The sequence below is a fragment of the Sebastes umbrosus genome, chromosome 1 (assembly GCF_015220745.1).
Source record: "Sebastes umbrosus isolate fSebUmb1 chromosome 1, fSebUmb1.pri, whole genome shotgun sequence".
Lineage (NCBI taxonomy): Eukaryota > Metazoa > Chordata > Actinopteri > Perciformes > Sebastidae > Sebastes > Sebastes umbrosus.
In genome coordinates, this window is record NC_051269.1 from 2,018,992 (window position 1) to 2,041,534 (window position 22,543).

The 22,543-nt window shown below is 41.4% G+C and overlaps 1 long non-coding RNA gene across 1 annotated transcript; it reads left to right on the plus strand.

Annotated features, from left to right (window-relative positions):
* Nucleotides 1-4,018: 4,018 nt before the first annotated feature.
* On the plus strand, nt 4,019-22,440 carry LOC119501299. The gene is made up of 3 exons (XR_005209797.1): nt 4,019-4,147; nt 13,536-13,540; nt 22,427-22,440. It is a non-coding gene; the product is annotated as an uncharacterized LOC119501299 (long non-coding RNA).
* The last annotated feature ends 103 nt before the right edge of the window (nt 22,441-22,543 follow it).

The window sequence follows — 22,543 nt, forward strand, 5'->3', positions numbered from 1 at the left end:
ACAATGCCAATTATCATTGTAATAACAGAGAAATAATCCACCAAACACTAATTTCCAAACTTTTTTTCCGAGTTTTTAATCAAACTCTTACTTTACCTTTTCTACCAGCTCTGATGACTTGTTGTTCTTCCATGTCGGTTTGTTCATGTTTATCGGCTGCTCCAGTTTCCACTGCAGTTTGAATGAGAATAGAGTTACAGAGGTTGGTGATGATACACTTCCATTGTTATTGGATTTGTTTGTCACATTTTCATCAGAGAAAGTCTGTATAATTAACTACAGGTAAAGCCTCTACATCGGTAGATGACCAGTGTATGTCTGTATTTCTCTTGCTGTGTAATGTCTATTAAAGGATCTCACTATGGTCACAGAGTTACCAGCTGGTTGCTGTAACCTCTTTAACTTTATCCTTTCTTGCTTGTTATCTACTAACTCAGGGATCAGCAACCTGCGGCTCCGGAGCCACATGCATCTCTTTAGCTCCTCTCCAGTGGCTCTCTGTGGATTTTAAAAATGGAAATGAATAACTGTTTTTTTGTTTACATTTTTATTTTTATCTATCATTGTTGTAGGTCTATGGTACAACGGAGTATTAGGTCCACATTGAGGAAAAAAAAAAAATCGGAGATTTCAAGAAAAAAGTCATAATATTACGAGAATAAAGTCATAGGGTTAAGAGAATAAAATAATAATCTTATAAACTAGTAATTTTAAGTATTTTCTTTTTTTCTTTTAAACTTATGACTTTTTTCTCGTAATATTACGACTTTATTTTGTAAATCTCAGATGTTTTTTCCCTCGATGTGGCCCTAATACTCCGTAGTACATTAGCTCTTTGGCCCTCACTGCATTAGTCTTATATACTATATACTTAGACTATAAACTGTGTTACCTTCATCACAATGATCAAATGTTTTGAGTCTCCAGACAGATTTTTTATTTATTTTCTTGTGCCTAAAATGGCTCTTTTGATAGTAAAGGTTGCTGACCCCTGTACTAACTCAAGCTTATGACATTGTTGGACTCACTGGAAGATGTTCATTAGATTGGTTAATGTGTAAAATGTGTTTTTACGCCTAGTTCATAATTTATGTATTTACTTAGTTACTCATCTTTTGTAAATTGGAATACTGAGTGTTTTTCACCCCAATGATTAATCTTCAACAAACATGATATATATGGCTTATGTCTGTGTGTGTGTGTGTGTGTGTGTGTGTGTGAATGTGTGAGTGCGCACATCTATAAAATGACTGTTGTCGTTTTACAGCAGATTGCGTATATCAAATCCTGCACAGTGACCTCAGCTGTCACCTGTCACACACACTCACATTATAAATTAATTGGTATATCCAGAGTCTTGTTAGTGTGGCAACCCAAGTAAGCATCGATGTAGTGTATCGTGTGTGTGTGTGTGCGTGTGTGTGTGAAATATATTGGATGTTTAAATATTCATTGGTCTCTCCTTGACGCCTCACAGTTGCGAGGGAACTGGTCACATGTCTGTAGCACATTGGTTGTGTATTCTGACTAACACTGGTAAGCTGTTAAAGTATTAATAGTATAGTAAATTTGTGTGTGTTCAGACACATTCTTATTCCAGCTACTGTTGTGTGTGTGTGTGTGTGCGTGTGTCTGTGTATGTGTTGGAAGTGAGTTATGGGCATATTGGAAGTAATACTGTGCAAAGATATTTTAAACTTATATGCATGTATACATATGCCACAGGTGCCACTAGAGGGCTGTGACCAGCGTACAATATGTTCTAGGTGGAGACTCACTGATCTTTAACGTGGCGACGTTCATCTTTTAACTAAAGCAAACAATGTCAGTGAGTCACTGGACTCTGATACGCACCGCGTAGAGAAGTTTGTTCCTAATGAATGACAGAGTAACACATTATAGGATGTATATTACCAAAGAATTGTGATCTATATCGATTTTGGAATGCTAACTGTAATGGAAAACATTTGTGTTGAAGAATTACACATAGAAAAGCTTGCAACTTTTAATCTTATTTTTTCAAAAACACTCTAGACTGAACAGAGTTTATTTTCAAAAGTTTAAAAGAATTGTGTCAAATATAGTAATGCGACAAAAGTAATGTGTATCACTCACTCATCTTCAACCTCTTGTCTGGGGTCAGGTCGCGGGGGCAACAGCTCCAGCAGGGGACCCCAAACTTCCCTTTCCAGGGCCACATTAACCAGCTCTGACTGGGGGATCCCGAGGCGTTCCCAGGCCAGTGTGGAGATATAATCTCTCCACCTAGTCCTGGGTCTTCCCCGTGGCCTACTCCCAGCTGGTCGTGCCCTGAACACCTCACTAGGGAGGTGCCCAGGGGGGGCATCCTTACCAGATGCCCGAACCACCTCAGCTGGCTCCTTTCAACGCAAAGGAGTAGCGGCTCTACTCCGAGTCCTTCACGGATGACTGAGCTTCTCACCCTATCTCTAAGGGAGACGCCAGCCACCCTACTGAGGAAACCCATTTCGGCCACTTGTACCCGCGATCTAGTTCTTTGGGTGAGGACCCAGCCCTCATGACCATAGGTGAGAGCAGGGAAGAAGACTGACCTTTCTTCTCGTCACAACGGTGCGGTAAAGCAAATCTGATAGCGGTCCACCTCCCGCACAAGCTCCGTGGTGTTAAGAGAATCCTACTGCTCTTTCACTAGGCCGTGTCACTATGTTAGTGATGCGGGTCTGCCGAGGTGAAACTACAATGTTCTGAAGATGGACTACAAAAGGTGCTGCTTCCCCACTGTGCATTTTAAATAGGTCTTTCAGTGACAGACTGCTTCACCCGGGGTGTTAAACATGAATCCGAATTAGTGTATGAGCGTATGAAGATAATATGCAAGATAAGCATATCCTTTGTTATTATGAACGGCCGAATGGTGCGTTGTTTTAAACGTTGCGACCGCAAGGAATTGTGGGATGTTATTCTCTCTTTTCCTTTGGTAAAGGATGGTCCAGTGTATCCTCTGCTAAAGGATATAATAAAGGAAGCATTGAAGCTCCTTTCCTCAGCATTTAGAGGATTCCAACAGCTCTCATTATGGCTGCTACTGAGGTATTGAGTGGGTAATTTCATTCAGTTAGGAACCTTCCTAACCAAAAAGGACTATTCAAACGCAACCCTGGTTGTTGATGAGCAGCGGTAGTAGCCTTCCCTGGTTTTTACGGAAATCCACGAGTTCCTTAGTTTTGGTGATGTTAAGTTCCAAATTGTTAATGCTGCACCAGTTTGACCAGAGAGGAGACCTTCGCTCCTGTAAGCCGTCTCATCATTACAGGAAATCAGTCCCACCAGAGTTGTATCATCAGCATATCAACGTAATCATTTTTACAGTGTCAAGGGTGTGAAATACAGTCACTGGTGTATAAGGACAATTCAATTCAATTCAATTTATTTGTATATAGCGTCAAATCATAACAGAAGTTATCTTGAGACGCTTTATATATAGAGCAGGTCTAAGACTTAGACCATACTCTATAGTTTAGAGACCCAACAAGAGATCCCACCAAGAGCATTGCAATGCGCTGTGGCCAGGAAAAACTCCCCGTTTAGTGGGTAGAAACCTAGAGCAGAACCGGGCTGTGGGTGGGCGGCCATCTGCCTCGACCGGTTGGGTTGAGAGAGAGAGAGAGAGAGAGAGAGAGAGAGAGAGAAAGAGAGAACAGAGATGGAGAGAGAGAGAGAGAGAGAGAGAAAAGAGACGGGGAGAGAGAGAGAGAGTGAGAGAGAGAGAGAGAGAGAGAGAGAGAGAGAGAGAGAAATGAGATGGGGAGAGAGGGGTAGAGATGTACAGCAACCACAATAATAGCACAGCAGCTGTAATAACTAATGCAAGTAGGACTAATAACACAAATCAATAGCAGTGGATGTAAAAGAGTGATAATACAACTATCGGAATTAATAGCTGTAATAATAACATAAATATAACTAATAATACTAATTATAAAAAGGCTAATAACGATGGTAGTAGTGGGTGACAATAATGATGGTAGTAGTGGCTGTCAACACACCGATCGAAAGGGAGTCGGGTTCAGATCCCCGAATCTGGAGTGGCGGAGATAGGCGCCACGAGGCGTCCAGTGCGGAAATGCAAACGATCCCGGAGAAGCTGGCGGGAGCCCCGGGGAGAGTTCTCTTTTCTTTGTCCGGCAGGACACACCCCTGAGGAGAGCCTGTGCTGATCGTTAATGAGTTTGAACGTTCTTAAGGAGACTTCAGCACTCAGCAATAATTTACTGTATTTCATCTTGTCATATAGATAGACAGGAGTATGTAGATAATATCACCAAATCAGGTCATTCTTTATTACTTGTACTTTTCTTACAAACATTTGTAGTGCTTCACACAATACAATATATGATGATGTGATATATATATAAATAAATGATGGGTTCTATGGGTGCCCACGAGTCTCCCCTTTACAGACATCTGGGGGGGATTTTACCGGTTTCAATCAGTTCATGTGTCATTCTGAAAAACAGGGGTGAAATGGTTTGCCAGAAATGTCTAAAAAAAATCAGAGGGGAAACTATCTGGGCCTGGTGCTTTGTTGGGTGGCATTAGCATGAGTGCTTTATTGAATTCTTCCGGTGTAAATAGGTTATCATATGCGTCAGCTTGGTCTTCTAATGTCGTGTAGGGATTTGGTAGTAACAGGTTTGGTTATTAGCAAATTAATTAATAATATCAATAGAATTATTAGTATTAATAAGAATTATCAATAAACATTAATAATAAACGAGGCACCACCCTTGAATCAGGGACCAATAACCAAAACGTTAATATAGTCTCATTAAATATACTAAACTATCAATTTGGAACTTTGATTAATAATTAAATTAATAACTATAACCAAAATATATAGTAAAAGTTGAAGGATATTGGAGTTCTTGACATAGCAGAGGTTGGCATTATTCACTCTTGTACAACATTAAACAGACCAGCATGTATATTCCACAAACATTTATTTACAAGATAATAAAGGTTTAAAACACAATATTAATCTAACTAAATAACTAAACTAAACAAACCAAACAAAGTGTGTGTGTGTGTAAGTGTGTAAGTGTGTGTGTGCGTGTGAGAGAGAACCCGCCAGAGAGAGAGAGAGAGAGAGAGAGAGAGGGAGAGAGACAAGATGGCTGGCTACTTGTCTCAGGATGTCTGCATGGCCTACAGATAAAATGGCGAGCACTGTAAAACTACAAAGATGGCGGGATCAAAGATGGCCGCCAACATGTCACCACATGGCCTCTTTGTTCTTCAGAACACATGTACACAGGAAGGACAGAGAGGGAGAGGGGGAGTGGGGGGGTTGATGTGGGGTTTAAGATTATCTGAAGCTGTATGTTCATGTTTAAAACTAATTCACAGTTTCTCTATGTGATCTTAATGTGTGTCAGATAATGCAGTGGGTTAGAAAAGATGGTTATTTTGCATGCAAGACTATGTGAAGCATAAACTAAACACATCAGATGTGGCGAAGCCAGCTACCCAAATATCTTAACTACAAATAATATCACAACAGTCAAACTCAATGAATAACATTAAACCAAATCAATACAAGTACATTCTAGAAATCAAAGTTGAACAGTTTTGCTCAGCCATGTGCAATTGCTACTGCTAAGGTAAGCCCAGTACGTTACCAATTCATGGAAGAAAGGTTGGTAATTCCATGGCTGAGGTTGTGGTACCAAGTCAAAGATGTTTTCTTTGCTGTGCTCAAATCCAGTGCAGATTGGAGGAAGCTGATCGCTCCAATACTTTCTTCCCAGCAGCTTGATAGTTTGGTGCTAACTTCCTTGCGGTTATTGCTTGAAGTTAGTAGGTAAAAAGGCAGGCTCTCGCGTCTTCTGCATTAGAAAATCCTTGTGTTCCTATGGCTGTTTCCTAACAGGCCATAGATCAGAGCAGAACTGCTTCTCAGAGCAGCAGTTCACCTCCAGCAGGTCAGCTGGGGTTAGGAGAAGGTGATGAAAGAGCAGAAAGAGGAGGAACAAAGAGATTCCTCTGGTTTTGTCCTGGTTGAATTTCACAAGTAGGTGTGAATGCTACAGTAGCCAATGGCTACTGAGCAGAGTCCATGGGTCAAGGATCATGTTACTGAGTTCATGTGGGTCACTTGCCACCAGTCACATTGGTGGGTCCCAACAGTGGTTTTGTCTATATTCTGGAAAAAAATTATTTATATCATTGCGGTTTGGTTCGTTGTCTGATGTAATTCATGGTAGAATGTTTGAAAAGTGTTTTTTTATGTCTTCCGGTGAGCGAAGGGTCTTCTCCCGCTGAGTTTTTTTTCATAGCGAAAATTGTGTTCTTTTTCATTTTCTATTGGAGTTTATTTGTGAGGAATTTCCCTGATTTATTATTATATTCAACGTGCTTGTATTTCAGTTGCTGGATTAAAAACGGAGTTTTTTATTTTATATCAGACATATCTAATTTACATTTTCTAAGTTATTAAAATTTTCTTCTGTTTTGAGTTTTCGCAAACAGTATTTTTTATTTCTTTGATTTGTAGTTCTAGATTGATTTGATGTGCTGTCTCGGTTTTCTTCTTATAGGATGAGAATGAGATTATTTTCCCCCGTATTAATGTTTTTCTGTTAATCGATTGTCAGCCCAAATACAGTATATATAATTAGTGAGAAGATATGTGTCTTTAGTCAATGTGGTGTGTTTCCCACATGTCCACAGGTAACACAGGTTATAAAGTGGGTCACAGACTCCGGTTTCTATCAGGTATTATCTCATATGACAGCAGTACTGGCTGGTTTTAATGAGCCCAGCTCCACAGAGAGGCTAAATCTGGATCCTGCACTGGAAACCTTAAAGTGCTAATCCTCAGGATCCTTTTTATTTTTTGGAGGGGGCGGGCGATGTGTGTTCTTGATTTCCACTAACGCGTTCTCATCCCAACTCGTCAGACCGTTCAGCTTCACTTTTCGGTAACAGTAAACACAAGCTTAACGTCGTGCGATCCGATATCCTGCCAAAGCTTTTAATAGACCCATCTGACCACCAGGGGACAGTGTGTCAGTGTCACGTTTCGCCTCGCAGAGATGTCAATATTTCTCGTCTGTATGAATGTGCAGTACCAGCAGGAGGCGACAAAACCACTCAGTTACGTTAAGAAAAACATCATGGTTGCTTAAATTAAGTATGTTAACTAAGTAAAAGTGTGTGTGTTTGTGTGTGTCTACATTAGGGCTGTCACAAAATATTTTTTTCTCAATACGATTATCACGGCAAAAAATATCACGATAACGATATTATCGCGATATCATTAAAAAAATTATGCAATCACTTAAAATACTTCTTTAACATTATTTGGTCAAACATTTGTTTGTTTTCTTTCCAAAACAACAGAAACCAGTGTGTTTTACATGGCAGTGAGTGTGTCTTAACTGAATAAACTAATAGAATAGAATAAATAGGCTGAGCTGACCTGCTCCTTTTTCTTTCCCTGATGATTTCTCACGTTTCTTGGATGCTTGGAAGTACCAGCTGGCACTGTCTTGTTGAACAGACCTTAATTAAGTTAGCCAACTTTACTTAGCACATAAATTAGCTAGCTAGCTAACATAGTCAGTCACTATCACGGTTGAAGCCGTTCAGTACCGGCTAGCCGGGACCCGCTGTTGGTGACGGGTGGCTCGGCCGGTTGGACCGGCTGGTGTTGGCCAGCCGGAGCCCGCCAGTGATAGCAAACGACCCAGCCAGCCAAAGCCAAGCAATGCTAGCCGACCGGTTCACTAGCGCTGGCGGGTTTCAGTTGGCTAGCATTGCTTGGCTTCAACTAGCCGAGCCAGCCAGCCAGCACCACCCAGCTATAGCTGGCTGGCTAACGTTAGTCAGCTAGCTCACGTAGTCATTCACTAACTAATATATGCTAACGTTGTACTCATATAACTCAACTGACATGTTTAGTTATGCTAATATTACAACTTACTCGCTCTACGGTGGCAAAATGTTCAGCATGATGATTGTGAAGGTGACTATGCAGCATGTTTGAAGTATTTCCTCCTTTGGCTACTGTAGCCCCACATTCCCTGCACACTGGAGCAGTATCAAGAAGGACTTTGTTTTTCTTGTGCAACCCGAAAAATTCCTACACTGCAGAGTTTACGTTTTTAGCAGGGCGATGAAGTATCTCCTCTTCATTCTCTTCACTGGACCTCTTCAAGATCCAGTGACTTCATTAGGCTCATCATTCCAAAAGTCCGTACTTTTACCTTACCTTTTTTTGTACATAGTGTTTATTAATTTACCTATGCTGTTTTTAGCTATTTTCTCATGTGTTTGTCATACTGTACGGTATCTGTGCTGTTTGGTGTCACTTGTGTGGACTGTGTCTTTATACTCTTGCTACTGCCTCTTGGCCAGGTCATCATTGTAAATGAGAATTGGTTCTCAATTGATTTTACCTGGTTAAATAAAGGTCAAATAAATAAATAAAATAAAAATTCGTCGTCATTTTGACAGAATCACGAAGACAAGACGTGCGCTTGCTTATGGTGTGTTTAGTTTATAGTCTGTTTGTGGCACATGTGTATAACATCATGTCTGCGACAAGCTTTTATTTACTGCATGCGGGAGAATAAAAAGAGAAATAGCTAAACCAAGAGCTAAATTGAATTAAACACGATATATCGTGGCTGGATTATTTACACGATATTACTATTTTCATGTTTTTTAATACTGCAATTACCGCAAAACCGGTATACCGCGACACCCCTAGTCTACATATATATTTTTTATATTTATTTTGATTAAGATTTTGTAACATTCAATATTGTTGCTATTTTATTTATCTACTAACTATCTCCTGTCGGTCTCTCTTAATAGCAAGAAAAAACAGACATACTATGATAAATATTACTTTATATTTACTCACCTACCATCAATTCTACAATTGTCCACTCCACTATCTATTCAATGTCTATTATCTACTTCTGCCAACAACAGGTATCCTTACGATGTCAATTTTTTTTTTTTCTTCTATTTTTTTCCTCTAAATCAATTCACTAATTACACCTGAGAGGTGGCTCCGCTGCGGGGGTCTACCTGGCGCCGCTGCTCCGTGCACACCGGCTTTGACGGCTCCATCCGCCTCCATCCGCCTCACGGCGATTACCTCATGAATGTTATGGTTCCCTTATAGTGTTGGGATTAAACGTGAAATATTACCAAATAGGTGCGTTTGCTTTTCACTTCGACAATAAATCCTCTGCCTCCTGCTCCTGCTACTCTGAGCTGACGGACCAAATGCGTTCACGGTCAGTATGTAGCGTCCGCCGTCTGACTATCCATTGATAACATGCTGCTGATACGCCAAAATGAACAAAATGGGTCAATTATTTGTATTTATTACTTAAAGGCTACAATGCCTCTGTTTTTTGTAATGTTCAAATGTTTTTAATAAAAGCGAACGTGTTGAATTATACGGGATTTATTGTTGTTGTTGTTTTGTATTTTTACCGTGGTATCGAATTGGGTATTCACTGGTATTGGTATCGACTATTAGATTTCTGGTATCGTGACATCCCTAGTTTCTTCCCAAAGAATCCTTGTATTTGCCAAGACATTATTGTCAATATTTCATGTCTTCTTCACTAGTACTGCACATCTTCACCATAAAAACAAAGTCTCAAAGTGAGGGGGGGGGCGTAATGGAGGAACAACTTTAATGAAACCTTTCACCCAACCTGTCACATGTGCTGAGTTCCTCAAAACAATACCTCTCAGCCTTCAGCTGTCCATAACTGACCTCTCGATCCCTGATTCATCCCAACTTCCTCAACACTCATTCATCCCTCCACCTAATTTGCATATATAAGTTGTGTGGTCTTTGTTGGTAACGTCCTACTTTTCATTTAGTGCTGTCAATCCATTAGTGAAAATAGATGTTTTTTAGAACAAAGATCTTCTCTCTGCACTCGTCCTGACCTCCCTCTCTCTCCTTCCTCAAAAATATTGAATCTCACCCCTCTGTCCTCCCCCTCCTCTTCATCTGTCCCTCATCCTCTTCTTGTCGTCTGTTCTTGGGGTGTGGATACAGCGGGAGAAGCCTGGTGCCGATGCTTTATTTAACTTTGGGTGACCGGGATGACATCTAGTTTCCCTTCAGGACCACGACTGTTACTGATCACTGCCTGATGGAGGGATGGAGGAGAGCTGGAGAGAGAGAGAAACAGGGAGTTAGGGAGAGGAACAGAGACTATGGGTGAGCTTTTCATTCTTCTAAAAGGCAGGATGGGATTTTGAAATGAAGATGGGATGAAGGTAAGAAAAAGGGAGGGAAATAAAAAAGTCATGGGAATTTAGATGAAAGAAATACCAAGATTAGGAAAGAAGGGGAGGACAAGTAAGAGCAAAAGGGATGAAAGAGATTAGAATAACAGGGATGACAAGTCTGATAAATGATGAGAGATGGAGAGAAAGACTGAAAAATACAGTCAGAGAAGAGATGGAGGGAAAAGACAGGACAAGACAAAAAACTTGATGCAAAAAGACGGATGAGCAGTAGGGACTCGAGGAGGTGGACAAAAGAGAAAGGTAAATAAAAAGTAAAAATGGAGGGGGGAATGATAAGCTTTCTCTCTCTCTTCTCTCCATCCCTCCATCCAGATGAAGGGAACATGGTGAGCTGTCCCTGTGAGTAGAGTTAGGACGCTGATATTTTGCTGCAATCTGTCACAACATTCATTAATGTCCACATCCAACGCCCCGAGACAGAGAGAGCAATGGAGGGAAGGAGAACAGAGGGAAGGGAGGAGGAAAGGAAAGGGGAGAAAAGAAAGTGAGAAGGGGGGATTGAGAAAGAGGAATGTGAGATGAGGGGAGGAAGAGGAGGTTGGAGTTGAGAAGAAAGGGGGAGTCAGAAACTATCACTTTATCATCGTTCTCTCTCCTGATTCATTCGTTTCTCTCTCTATGTTTTTGCCTTTCTTTATTTGGCTGTGTCCTCTCTTTCTCTCTCTCTCTCTCTCTCTCTCTCTCCTCTTTCTCTTAATTCCTCCTCCTCTTTCTGCATCTCTTTTTGTAACTCCTTATCTTTTCCCTCTTTTAATTCCATCCGTTCCTCTCCCTCCCACCATCCGTACCTCAATATCGGTTTGCTCCTCTTCCTTGCCATCACTTTTCTCCCTCCCATCCAGGGAATGAAATTAGCACCTTTCACCTGCCAGATGCAGGATAAATGTTGGCTGTGGCAGGTAAAAATTTCAGGTCACCTGCCACCATGGTAGACAGGTTTCCCTTATATTAAGAAATATTATTTTAAAATGCAATTCTAAATCCTAAATTAAATATACGGTAACTTCATTTTACAGGTCCGCAAATTTCACTGTAATTAGGTGACGATTAGCAAGTAACCTCTTTGAAATGTCTTTGGAATTACTGACAAATTACCCCAATATTTACCTCAAAATGTATTGAAAATGACTTTGTTATAAACATTATTTAATAATTATATTCCGCTTTTTCCCCAATAGCTGGTAATTTATTTAATACATTTCCCAGGAAAAAGAATACAAAGTTAATTGATCTGCTTCATTTCCATGTCTGCTGATAAATAGATGATAATTAGCAAATAAATTCTTTGAAATTTCTTATTTTTTTTCTTATTAGACAATAAGTCACACAATGGTGAGACTGATCAGAAGAGTCTTCTATTAGTTCACCACCTCCGATGAAGAACAGCCGCTTCTTAAGCCTAAGGGCCTTATTTTAACTATTAAATACTATTTTAGCATACAATCATTAAATAATATTTATACTAAAGTCATTTTCGATACATTTTGAGGTAAATATTGGGGTAATTTGGCAGTAATTACAAAGTAATTTCAAAGAGGTTACTTGCTAATTAACACCTGATTACCATGAAATTTGTGGACCTGTAAAATGAAGTGTTACCGAATATAGTCATGGATTAAGGTTACATGATATATTCCATAATTCTACGGTCTGGTACCACTGACTCAGTGTTTACAATTTTAAAGTGTTCTACCTAGATTTCAGAAGTGGCAGACAAAAAAAATGGAGTGGCCGGTAGAAATGTTCAGTGACCTGCCACAGCGGCACGTGAGGAAAAAGGTTAATTTCAGACCCTGCTCCCATCCTTTCTCTATCTTCGCTTTCTCCCCCCATCCGTCGTCTCATCCATCCGTCTTTTGCTTTCTTTCACCCGCTCTCCATCCAGCCCAGTTAAAACCAGTTTGTGTGTATTCTGACTAAACCGACTGGACTTTGTGTATCAGTCTGAGCTGCAGCTGACTGTGTTGCCATCCACCCGCTGTTCTTTCTCCCAAACACTCAGCAGATGGAAGCGGAGGAAAGTCACGGCTCGGTGTAACAACGCCGCCCCCTGTTGGTGATCCGACCAGCTAGAGACAATGCTGTAATAGTTACCATTGAGGTAAAAATTTAAGTTAACAAATAGCTGGGCTGGTAAATTCTGAGGGATTAAATGTAAATATACAAACACTGTAGGCCAAATGTTATAAACAAAGCATTAGGAAGAAGAAGATAGATGATAAGAAATAAGGAAAGGATTAAACGGAATCATAATACAAAGAAGAAGGGAAGGAACAAATGGTTACTTGTATACTGAGGGTTAAAGAGAGAAACAGACAAGATGGACAAAGAGACACAGATATGTAAAAGGTCAAAAGTTCACACGGGAAGGACAAATAATGATGAGAGAATATGAGAGGGATGTAACTCCTCTTTTTCTTTTCTATGCTTCACTCTTTCCTTAATCTCCTGTTTTCTCCTCCCTTTGCTCTGAAAAGGTCTGTTTTCCTCTCCCCTTTCCTCCCATCTATTATCTACTTATTCTTAGGGATGTCACGATACCAGAAATCTAGTAGTCGAAACCAATACCAGTGAATTTCCACGATTCTCGATACCAATTCAATACCACGGAAAAAACAAAACAACAACAATAAATCCCCTGTACTGTAATTCAACACGTACGCTTTTATTAAAAACATTTGAACATTACAAAAAACAGAGGCATGGTGCCTTTCAGTAATAAATAAAAATAATTGACCCATTTCGTTCATTTTGGCGTATCAGCGTCATGTTATCAATCGATAGTAAGACGACGGACGCTACATACTGACCATGAATGCATCTGGTCCATCAGCTCAGAGTAGCAGGAGCAGGAGGCAGAGGATTTACTGTCGAAGTGAAAAGCAAACGAACCTATTGAGCAATATTTCACGTTTAATCCCAATAAAGGAACCATAACGTTAATGAGGTAATCGCCTCGAGGTGGATGGAGCCGTCACAGCTGGTGTGCACGGAGCAGCGGAGCCCCGCAGCAAAAGCTCTACCGAAGAGGCCAGACACACCACTACCCGACGGTAAAGATCAGAGTCAACGCTCTGCACATGTTGACCGTCATCTTTTCTTGTTAAATGTCCGGTGTAATCGGTAACACCGTTGTTGTCACAAGTGTATTAACCGGTAGGAAATGTTCCTCACTGTCACATCCCTACCAACGACCATTACAGGCATCGTACGGTACCTTCGCTACTGTAGAAAAAGAGTACAATCACTTTTTTCGAATTTTGGCATCGATTTGGTACCGAAGTATCGGTTCTCGTGACATTCCTAGTCCTTCTTCATGAACCCTTTTTCTCTCCTGTCAGTTCATCTGTCCTTTCTTTTTGCTCCTTTAATCTCTCTACATTTCACATTTCCTCCTACGTGTTCTCTCTATCCTCTGGAAGAATTCCTTTCTCCTGTTATTCCATTCCTCCTAAGATGTTTCCCTTCTCTTTATGTTTTTTTATTTATTTACCCTCATCTCATCCCATTTCTTTTCACCTTTCCCTCACACTCTCCCTTCCTCCATTCTTGTTTCCCCCCCCCCTTTCTTCTCTAAAGTTTTATTCTTTCTCTTTACACCAATATCTTCTCTTTTCATCTCAGCTCCTTTTCTTCCCATCTCCTCTCCTTTCAATCTTCCTCTCTTTACTCATCACCTCCGTCCTCTTAACGGCTTCCTCTCTCCCTCCGTTCTCTCCTCTCGTCTACTCTCATCCCACTCCATCCCCTTTCCCTCCTCAGCTTTTCTCCCACAGGAGGCGGCAGTAGCTAATCCAAAAAGCTGTTTTGAAAGGCAGCAGGGAAACAGCGGCCCTTCCTTTCACTCACAAAACTAACACCATCTTTCCCTCGTTTCTCTCATTCCTGTCTGATTGCTGACTTATGTCTCTCGGTGGTTGTTGTGTGCACAACACACACAACTAAAAAAAGCACACCTCCATAAACCACTCTCTCGGCTTCGTATTTATCATCATCATCCTCTCCCCCTGACCGGTCGACCGGAGTCATTGCAGAGCTCCGTGTGTGGATATGATTGTTTGCTGTGGCGGCACTTTGGGGATCACTGCTGTGAGTAGCTGGACGTAGCGAGTGGGCAGAGGAAGCTCACTCAAGCCCGGAGCTGTAATGAGGCCTTACAATAAACAGATAACGCTATTTGATACTGTACTGCTCCTCCATCTCAACTAGCTAAAGCACCCTCTTTTTATTTTTAATTGCACCACCTGACTTGGCAGAACTGCTCATTTCCCTTAAAAAAAAAAAGCAAGCGTCTCCCACGGCAGCACAGAACAAAGCAAAAAACAGGCTCCTAGCTTGCTTTTCATTTCATGTTTTAATAAACTCATAAATATAAATATTTAGAGTCAAACAACAGGGAGATGTATTGCCTCCGAGTGTACGAGAATCTCCTCGGCATGAAATTGTTAAATGTGCTCCTAAATAAGGTGGCAATGAAAAATAAAAATGACTGGCTGGTATTTACGGTGGGTTGGGAAGACTCAGGCAAATTATGGAGGAGATGATAAGGAGAATGGGTTAGGAAAGGAGGAAGAGGAGATGAGAGGGGGATGAGGATGGAGGCAGAAAGGGGGGTAAATTCAAAGGTGTAGTGGAAGAAAGAAGGGAACGAACCATGGGGGGAAGAGGGAGGAATATTGGACGAATAATAAGAGAACAAGGTAAGGCAGAACGACGCCGACTGACGTGGCCAGGCACAATGAAACCGGAACCTCTGATGAGCGCAATGACGCCATGCCATAAGACTCTACGACAAATGGTTCACGAGTTATGAAAGGGGGCACGGCTAACGTCTTGGGGCGGGGCTATGAGTATATATTGACATGAAAAGTATCTCAGGTTTGGACCACCATTATGGCTGAGAAATTTGGAGCAGATTTGACAAAGTATGCTGAAGTTACAACAACTTCCTGCTTCATGGCGAATCACGCGAAATGGCCGCCACGCCGTGGTCAGCTCATTCAGTGAAAACTCACCATTTGAATAACTTTTCATCCTGAAGTTCTTAAGATGGTCCTGACCAAATTTCAAGTCGATCTGATTAAATCTGTAGGAGGAGTTTGTTAAAGTACACGGCCTACAAAAAGGCTAAAAATGGGCAAAAATCGCACATTAAATTAAAAATGGCTGACTTCCTGTTGAATTTTGGGCATACCTCCAAGAGGCTTTTTGTGTGTCTGCCAAATTTCATACATGTAGGTGAAACCGGTGCGAGGGGCTCAATTTTTTCCAACTGTCTAGGGGGCGCTAGCGAGCCATTTGCGACACCCGAGCCCAAGCCCCTTAAAATATAAAATTTTTCACCGCGGTCTGTATAAGTCTGCCCAAGTTAAAAACTTTTTGAGCATGTTAAGGTCCTCAAAAAGGTGATTCATTTGTGAGAAAAAGAAGAAACACTACAGTTTCAATAGGGCCTTTGCTGGCCCGACGTGGTCGGTGCTCGGGCCCTAAAAAAACAACAACTGAGATTTATAATATTGGGGAAAATAAGAAATACAGAGAAAAAGTGGGAAGAGGAAATGGCAGAGTGACAAAAAGCAGGAGGGGGAAATGGATGAGAGGAGAACAGAGAAGCTTGGGGAGAGATGTGATCAGGTAAGAGAGGAACAATGGGGGAGAGCAGGAGAACAGTACAAACAGGATTAGACGGGAGATGAGAGCAAAAAAAGCATAGGAGATTTGGGTGGGAGAGAAGAAGAGACGGGAGGAGGGAAGCAGAGTAACGCTGAGGAAAATGAAGGGTGGGGAGGCAGCGCAACGTGAGGAGGAGAGGCGATATATAGGAGCATCGGAGGAGAGTATATTGCGAACACAACGGATTTGGATGGCAGAGTTAGAGACCTCCAAATCCCCTGAAGAAAACAACACAGTGAGGCAGAGAAAGACAGAGCCCTGCATGAGGGGAGATAGAGGATACACTAGATTCTCAATCGCAGCCAGAACCAGACTACATTTCCTTTACTCTCTATGGCCCCCAAACCAACAATGTTACCCAGCGTTGCTTCCAAAAGCACACCCCATGCAGCGGCTGCGCAATCCAAACTCCAAAAAGCAATGTAATTAGAAGAGTTAAATTGGGAACCGGTCGCGTGTCGTGCGAGGCTGGGGCGCTTATTTAGAAAATGCCAAATCTCCTCATGTTGTAAAGTTGCAAACCAGATTCCATTATTGCTTGTGCTATGACATCTTGGAAGGAAAAAACATGTTAAACTGTATTTCTACTTATAATTCAATGTTATTATGATTTCAAATTTTGTGGATTTATTGATGTGAAATTAATCTCTGGAATCCACCTGTGTAAATGTATCGCTCGTATGACAGAAATGACCACTTAACTCTGAGCTTGCTGTTTTTCTTACCTGGACTGAAAATGTACCCCCAACAAGGTACCGACCTCATCAAAGAAGGCGGGTAGAGTATAGATCATCACTGACAGATTACGTGCTTAAAGCTAGGGATGGTAATCTTAAAATCCTCATTACATCCGACAGAAATCAATAAATCAAATGCTCTCACAAAAAATGAAACAAATATATACATTTGGTATCTGTGACTGTCGTAGGACTGTAATAAACCCGTCCAATCATTTCATTCATGCTCAATTAAATGAGGTTACCTACCTGTCTCCCTACCTACTGTCTGCCTTCCCTACCTGTCTCCTACCTACCTGTCTGCTTCCCTACCTGTCTCCCTACCTATCTGTCTGCTTCCCTACCTGTCTCCCTACCTATCTGTCTGCTTCCCTACCTGTCTTCCTACCTATCTGTCTGCTTCCCTACCTGTCTCCCTACCTATCTTCTCTGCTTCCCTACCTGTCTGCCGTACCTATCTGTCTACCTACCTATCTGTCTGCTGCCTACCTGTCTTCCTACCTACCTGCCCACCTGTCTACCTGCCTGCACTCATTGCTCACGCTGCTAGCTTGACAGCTGTGAGTACTAACAGTAGCCATGTTGGTTGGTTTACATTCATTAAGATAATGTTGGATTAGGTTTAAGGGGATAAAAAACTGCCTTTCAGTACCCTACTGAATTCGATATCTCGGGAACGAAAGGTCGTAGAGACTCAGGAATCCAAGTTCTCCTAGGGGGTTTTCGGGATGCCAGTCTTCATCCCGAGTCTCTATGAGCTTCCGTTCCCGATGTATGCCACTTTTTGACCACTACTGAATTCAGTATCTCGGGAACAGAAGGTCGTAGAGACTCGGGACTGGCGTGTTCAGTGTCCCCCAAAACCATTAGATGGAAGTTGGTTTCAAGACACTCCGACCTTGTGTTCTGGGCTTATAGGTAAAAATGTGTATCACGTGAGTTTCAGTTTTAGGGATTAGGGAATATGGGGGGTTGGATTCTGGCACCATGGAGCGCTGACAGATTCAGTGCACTGTCCATGAAAACTGACCCTGCGCTAGGCACCGAGGCAGCCACCTCCGCACCGACGGCCCTGTTCCACAACAAACAATGTAATACCATCCCTGATTGGGATCAGAGGTTAAAAATGTTTGACTCTATTGTCTTTAAATATTAAGTCTTACCTCTGTTGCAATGTTTCAGAGTTTTTTTTTTCCTTCATCCGGCAAAGGCAGACTGACAGGTCCTGTGTTTTCGACCTTTATAGGCGGTCCTTCTTGAGCCACGCCCACTTTGTACTCTTGTTTAGAGTTGCATTTGTTTTTATTCATTTTTACATGTCCAAATTAAGCTTATTAGTACTCTGTTTGGAGTTAGGGTTAGGGAAAGAGAGGTTTGAATTCAGTCACTGGGAACCAGCAACAAAATGAAAGCACTTGTCCATCCACTGCTCAACACCATGGAAACTCCTATTTTTCCCCCGAGAAACCATTGGGATGTGTAGTGTCTCATTTTTTGTAACCAATTTATTTCAACTTGTTTTCAGAGGATACCGACTATCTTGGATTACTATGGATAACAGCAGTTTGGACTGATTTTCCATCCATGCAATAGGAAGTGTATTTTATCTTTTATTCATGATATTATATCTGTGTTAAATAAATGTACTCAGAATAGAGTTGCCGGTTTTCCCCCATATAAATGTTTTGGCTTTAGCTTGTAATTAGAAAATCTTGGTCTCCCAAAAGCAGCAATGATATTGTAGTTATGACAATAATTACTGGAGAGAATATAGTTACAACTGGGAGTTGAGAGGTAACTGAAATGGGCTTTGTTTGTTTGGAAGTCTTGAAAACCTTTCTAAGGAAAAGACCCAGAGTACCCTCTAGTGGTCAAAGTTTAGAACAACACTTTAATAGCAAGCTTGATATCCACCTGCTGTGTGCACTAAAAAATGCACAGATGGTCATGCTAACGGAGGATTTCAACCTGACAAAAGTGCTGTGGTTGTTCACGAGTGCTCTGGAAATATCTTAGTCTAAAAAGGTACTACCAGTGTTCGACCATTTACGTGCTTGTGAACAGTCAAGTGAATATTGCCATCTGTGGTTTCAAATTGATCGTCTGGTAGGGCTGGGCAGATACTCACAGTGTCAGGTGACGTGTGTGTTCAGAGCCCTGAGGTTTGTGTTGTTACCCCAGACAGGAAACTGGAAAAGTTAATCTCAGGACTGTGATCTCAGCGTCAGGGAATCTCACTCTGGCCATTCTGAATGCCCTCTATAGATGCTTGGCAGCAGTCTGTTGGCCTTTTGACCCCCTTTTAGGTTAGGGTTAAGGGGATAAAAACTCCTTGCAGTATCAGCACTGAATTCAGTAGGTTAGGGGTTAGGTTAATTGGTATCGCTGGAACAGAAGGACAAGTTTGGCTTCAGTAATTTCGGGGTACGCATGAGTACGCCAGTCTTTATCCCGAGTCTCTAGAACCTTCAGTTCCCGAGATATGGCACTTTTTGACACCTACTGAAATTCAGTATCTCGGGAACGGAAGGTCGTAAAGACTCAGGACCAAGACTGGCGTATTCAGCGTCCCCAAAAAACATGTGGACGGAAGTGGTTTTCAATTCGCTCAGACATTGCGTTCCGGAGTTACAGGTAAAAAATGTGTATCCAGTATACTCGATGACTCCCCTGACTGAATTCAGTATCTTGGGAACGGAAGATCGTAGAGACTCGGGGCCGAGTTCTACCAGGGGGGTTTCGGGGTCGCTGAGTACGCCAGTCTTTATCCCGGTCTCTACGACCTTCCGTTCTCGAGATATGGTACTTATAGTTATGTCGTAAAAATTGTGATACGTTGAAAAAGGTTAGGGGGATAGGGCTAGGGTTTAAAGGAGAAGATGGGTCTTTTGTCAGACTCAACTTTACATAGTGTCTTCAAAACCAACATTTGTTTTTACGCAGACTTATACTTTACATTTTGTCTTCAAAACCCAACATCATTGCGTCACATCCCAGGAAAGCCGTATAACCCAGCATTCCAGGCCCAGGATCCAGCTTTACGAGAGTTAAACCCATACTCTCAGTAGGCATCCAGAATGTCACTATGAAACCCTTAATATACTAACCTGGGGCCCCAGGCTTAAGATGCACTTAAAGGGGTCCAAATCACCCCGGGTGGTCCCAGGGGCTTGGGGGATTGACCTCCAGCACCGGTTCGTAGAGTACCAGGGTCACGGAGCCCGATGGATGGCTCTCTGGGGGTGATGAGAGTCTCTTGGGGCGGGTATATAACTATCTATAAACTATAGCACTCCGGAAAGGGGTGAAAAAACGGGAAACATCCAGACCCAGCTAAAAAAAAAACATTTTGGGGGTATATTACCCTTGCAGACCCTAATTAGGGTTAGGGTTAAACGTAGCAATCAATTTTTGATTGCTACGTTTTAACCCTAACGGGCACGGGCACACGGGGACCGATGAATAAAATTCCTCAAAATTGCCTTATTAAAACAACTAAATGTTGTTAAATTACAAAATTAAAAGGGATAAAAAAATTAAAAGGATCCTCTAGCTCAGGGAGGACAATGGAGAGATAGGTAAAAAAGCCATGAGGTTCAACTAAATGTTACGCTAAGACCCTTATAAATGTTAAAGACATGTTAAATAGCAGCTACCGCAGGTAGAAAAATTCAATATTAAAAATAGGTAAAAATAAAAATATCTTTCTCAGGGTATATAGGTACAATAATTAATAATACGTAAAAGCACGATCAACAACACACGCTGCGGGTTAGTGAAATAAATATAAGTGCTGTAAAAGATGTTATAAGTGCTGTAGAGGAATACAAAACGTCAAATCCACAGTTAGTAGTTTAATGTTAAATATATAAATATATAATTATAAGTATATACAACTGCTCAACCTTAAAAGTACCAATGATAAAGTGCATAAGAGAAGAAGGTAAATTTAAAAAAGGCAATAAAAGACACAATATAAAAGAAAGCCATACAAAACATAAGTGTAATTTAATGGAATAAAATAAATAAATAAAACATTTCAAGTGTTAATATAAATAAAGAAAACATTCCATTAGTAATAAATATAAAGTGTTTTAATGTTGCTCAGCGATGTAGACATTGCTGGGACTGTAAAGAAAGGAAAAAGGGAGGGAGGGAAGAGGTTAGGGTTAAAATCTCAGGGGACCTTCTATCTGGTAAGTGTTTACTTTATCTTGTAAGTGTGGTTATAAGAACAATTAAAAAGGCTCAGTATTTTTCATTAAGACCATTCGGTTCAATAGTTTTCAATAAACGGATCCATTTTCTCTCCGCTGTCCGTCTCTGAGCCGTGGACCACTCACAGTTACTTTCCAGGCCCACAGATTGTTGCTTATGTGGGCCGTGTAGTTTAAAATGTAAATATAAAACCGTGTTGCCATTCCCTCTTTTCATGATGTATTTGTGCTGTTTGATCCTAAGAATGATTGTATTTGTGGTTTCGCCGAAATAGAGTTTGTGGCAGGCCCGACATCTGATAGCATAGATAGTATTACTGCTAGTTGGTCTGAGGGCCTGCCCCAAACTCATACTGACTCTGCCATGACTGTTAAAAGATAAGGCAAATTAATCGACTCTATATCTGCCGATTGAAGCGCTTCCTTTTTGGGGTTTGGAGTTAAAAGCCATGTATACTAAAAATTCTTTAAGATTTGTATTCCTCCTGTAAGCGGAGATCAAACGGCACCCTCTTAGCACTTTACTGTTATCTTTAGTGGCTTGAAAATTAGATCTTAAGGTTGTAATTAATGATTTGGTACTGTCGGAATGAGTGATGACGAGGGGAAGAAGAGTGGGGTTAGTTGGTGGTGCCTCTGGTGCGTTATTATGGAGGAGGGCGCCGTTGACCTCCGCTTTAATGCTTCTAAGAAACCGCCTCGAATATCCCCGCGGCCTCAGTGCACCAAAGAGGATTTTTGTACCTTCCTCCACATCTTCCAGGTAGGTACAGATCCTGTTAAAACGTATCAGCTGGGACTTTATTAAACCTCTAAAAGTGTGTTTAGGTTGATAGCTCTGCTTATGTAAAAGTGTCTGCCTGTCCGTAGCTTTAACAAACACCTTCGTTGCTAATCCTTTTGGTTAGGGTTAGGGGGTTAGGGGGTCAGGGGGTTAGGGGTAAACAGGGGTTGGATTCTAATCAATGCATTGTCCATGTAAACTGACTCTGAGCTCGGACTGAGACAGCCACTCACACCTCTGCCTTGTTCTACAATGGACTTCAATTCCGTCCCTGAATTGGGATTGCTGGTTAAAAAAATGAGACTCTCTTTGTCTTTTAAATATTTAGTCTTGCCTCTGTTGCAATGTTTAGGAATTTATTTTCCTTCTTCAGGCAAAGGCAGACTGACTGGTTTTGCATTTCTACTTTTATAGGGCTCCTTTTGGCTCCTCCTGTGGGCCAAGGCCATTCCGCGCTCCGTTTTGAGCTGCATTTTTACTCAGGACTTTACTTTATACTTTGTATTGAGTTATTCCGTGCTCCGTTTTGAGTTGCATTTTGTGCTCAGGACTTTATTTAGTACTACGTATTGAGCTTAAAAATAGTAGTGCTCTTTGTTGAGCTTTACTTGTCCCGATTTAGTCCTGTTTAGAGTCTTATAGTACACAAAAATTAACGTTTGGTCTCCAAACACTGAGATTAGGTTTAGGGAAAGGTCAACGGGGTTAGTGTAGAAAAATTGACGTTTGGCCTCCCCCCACTGATGTTAGGGTTAGGGTTAGGTTGGGTTAAAGAGGCGCACGGGGACCGTATGAATAAA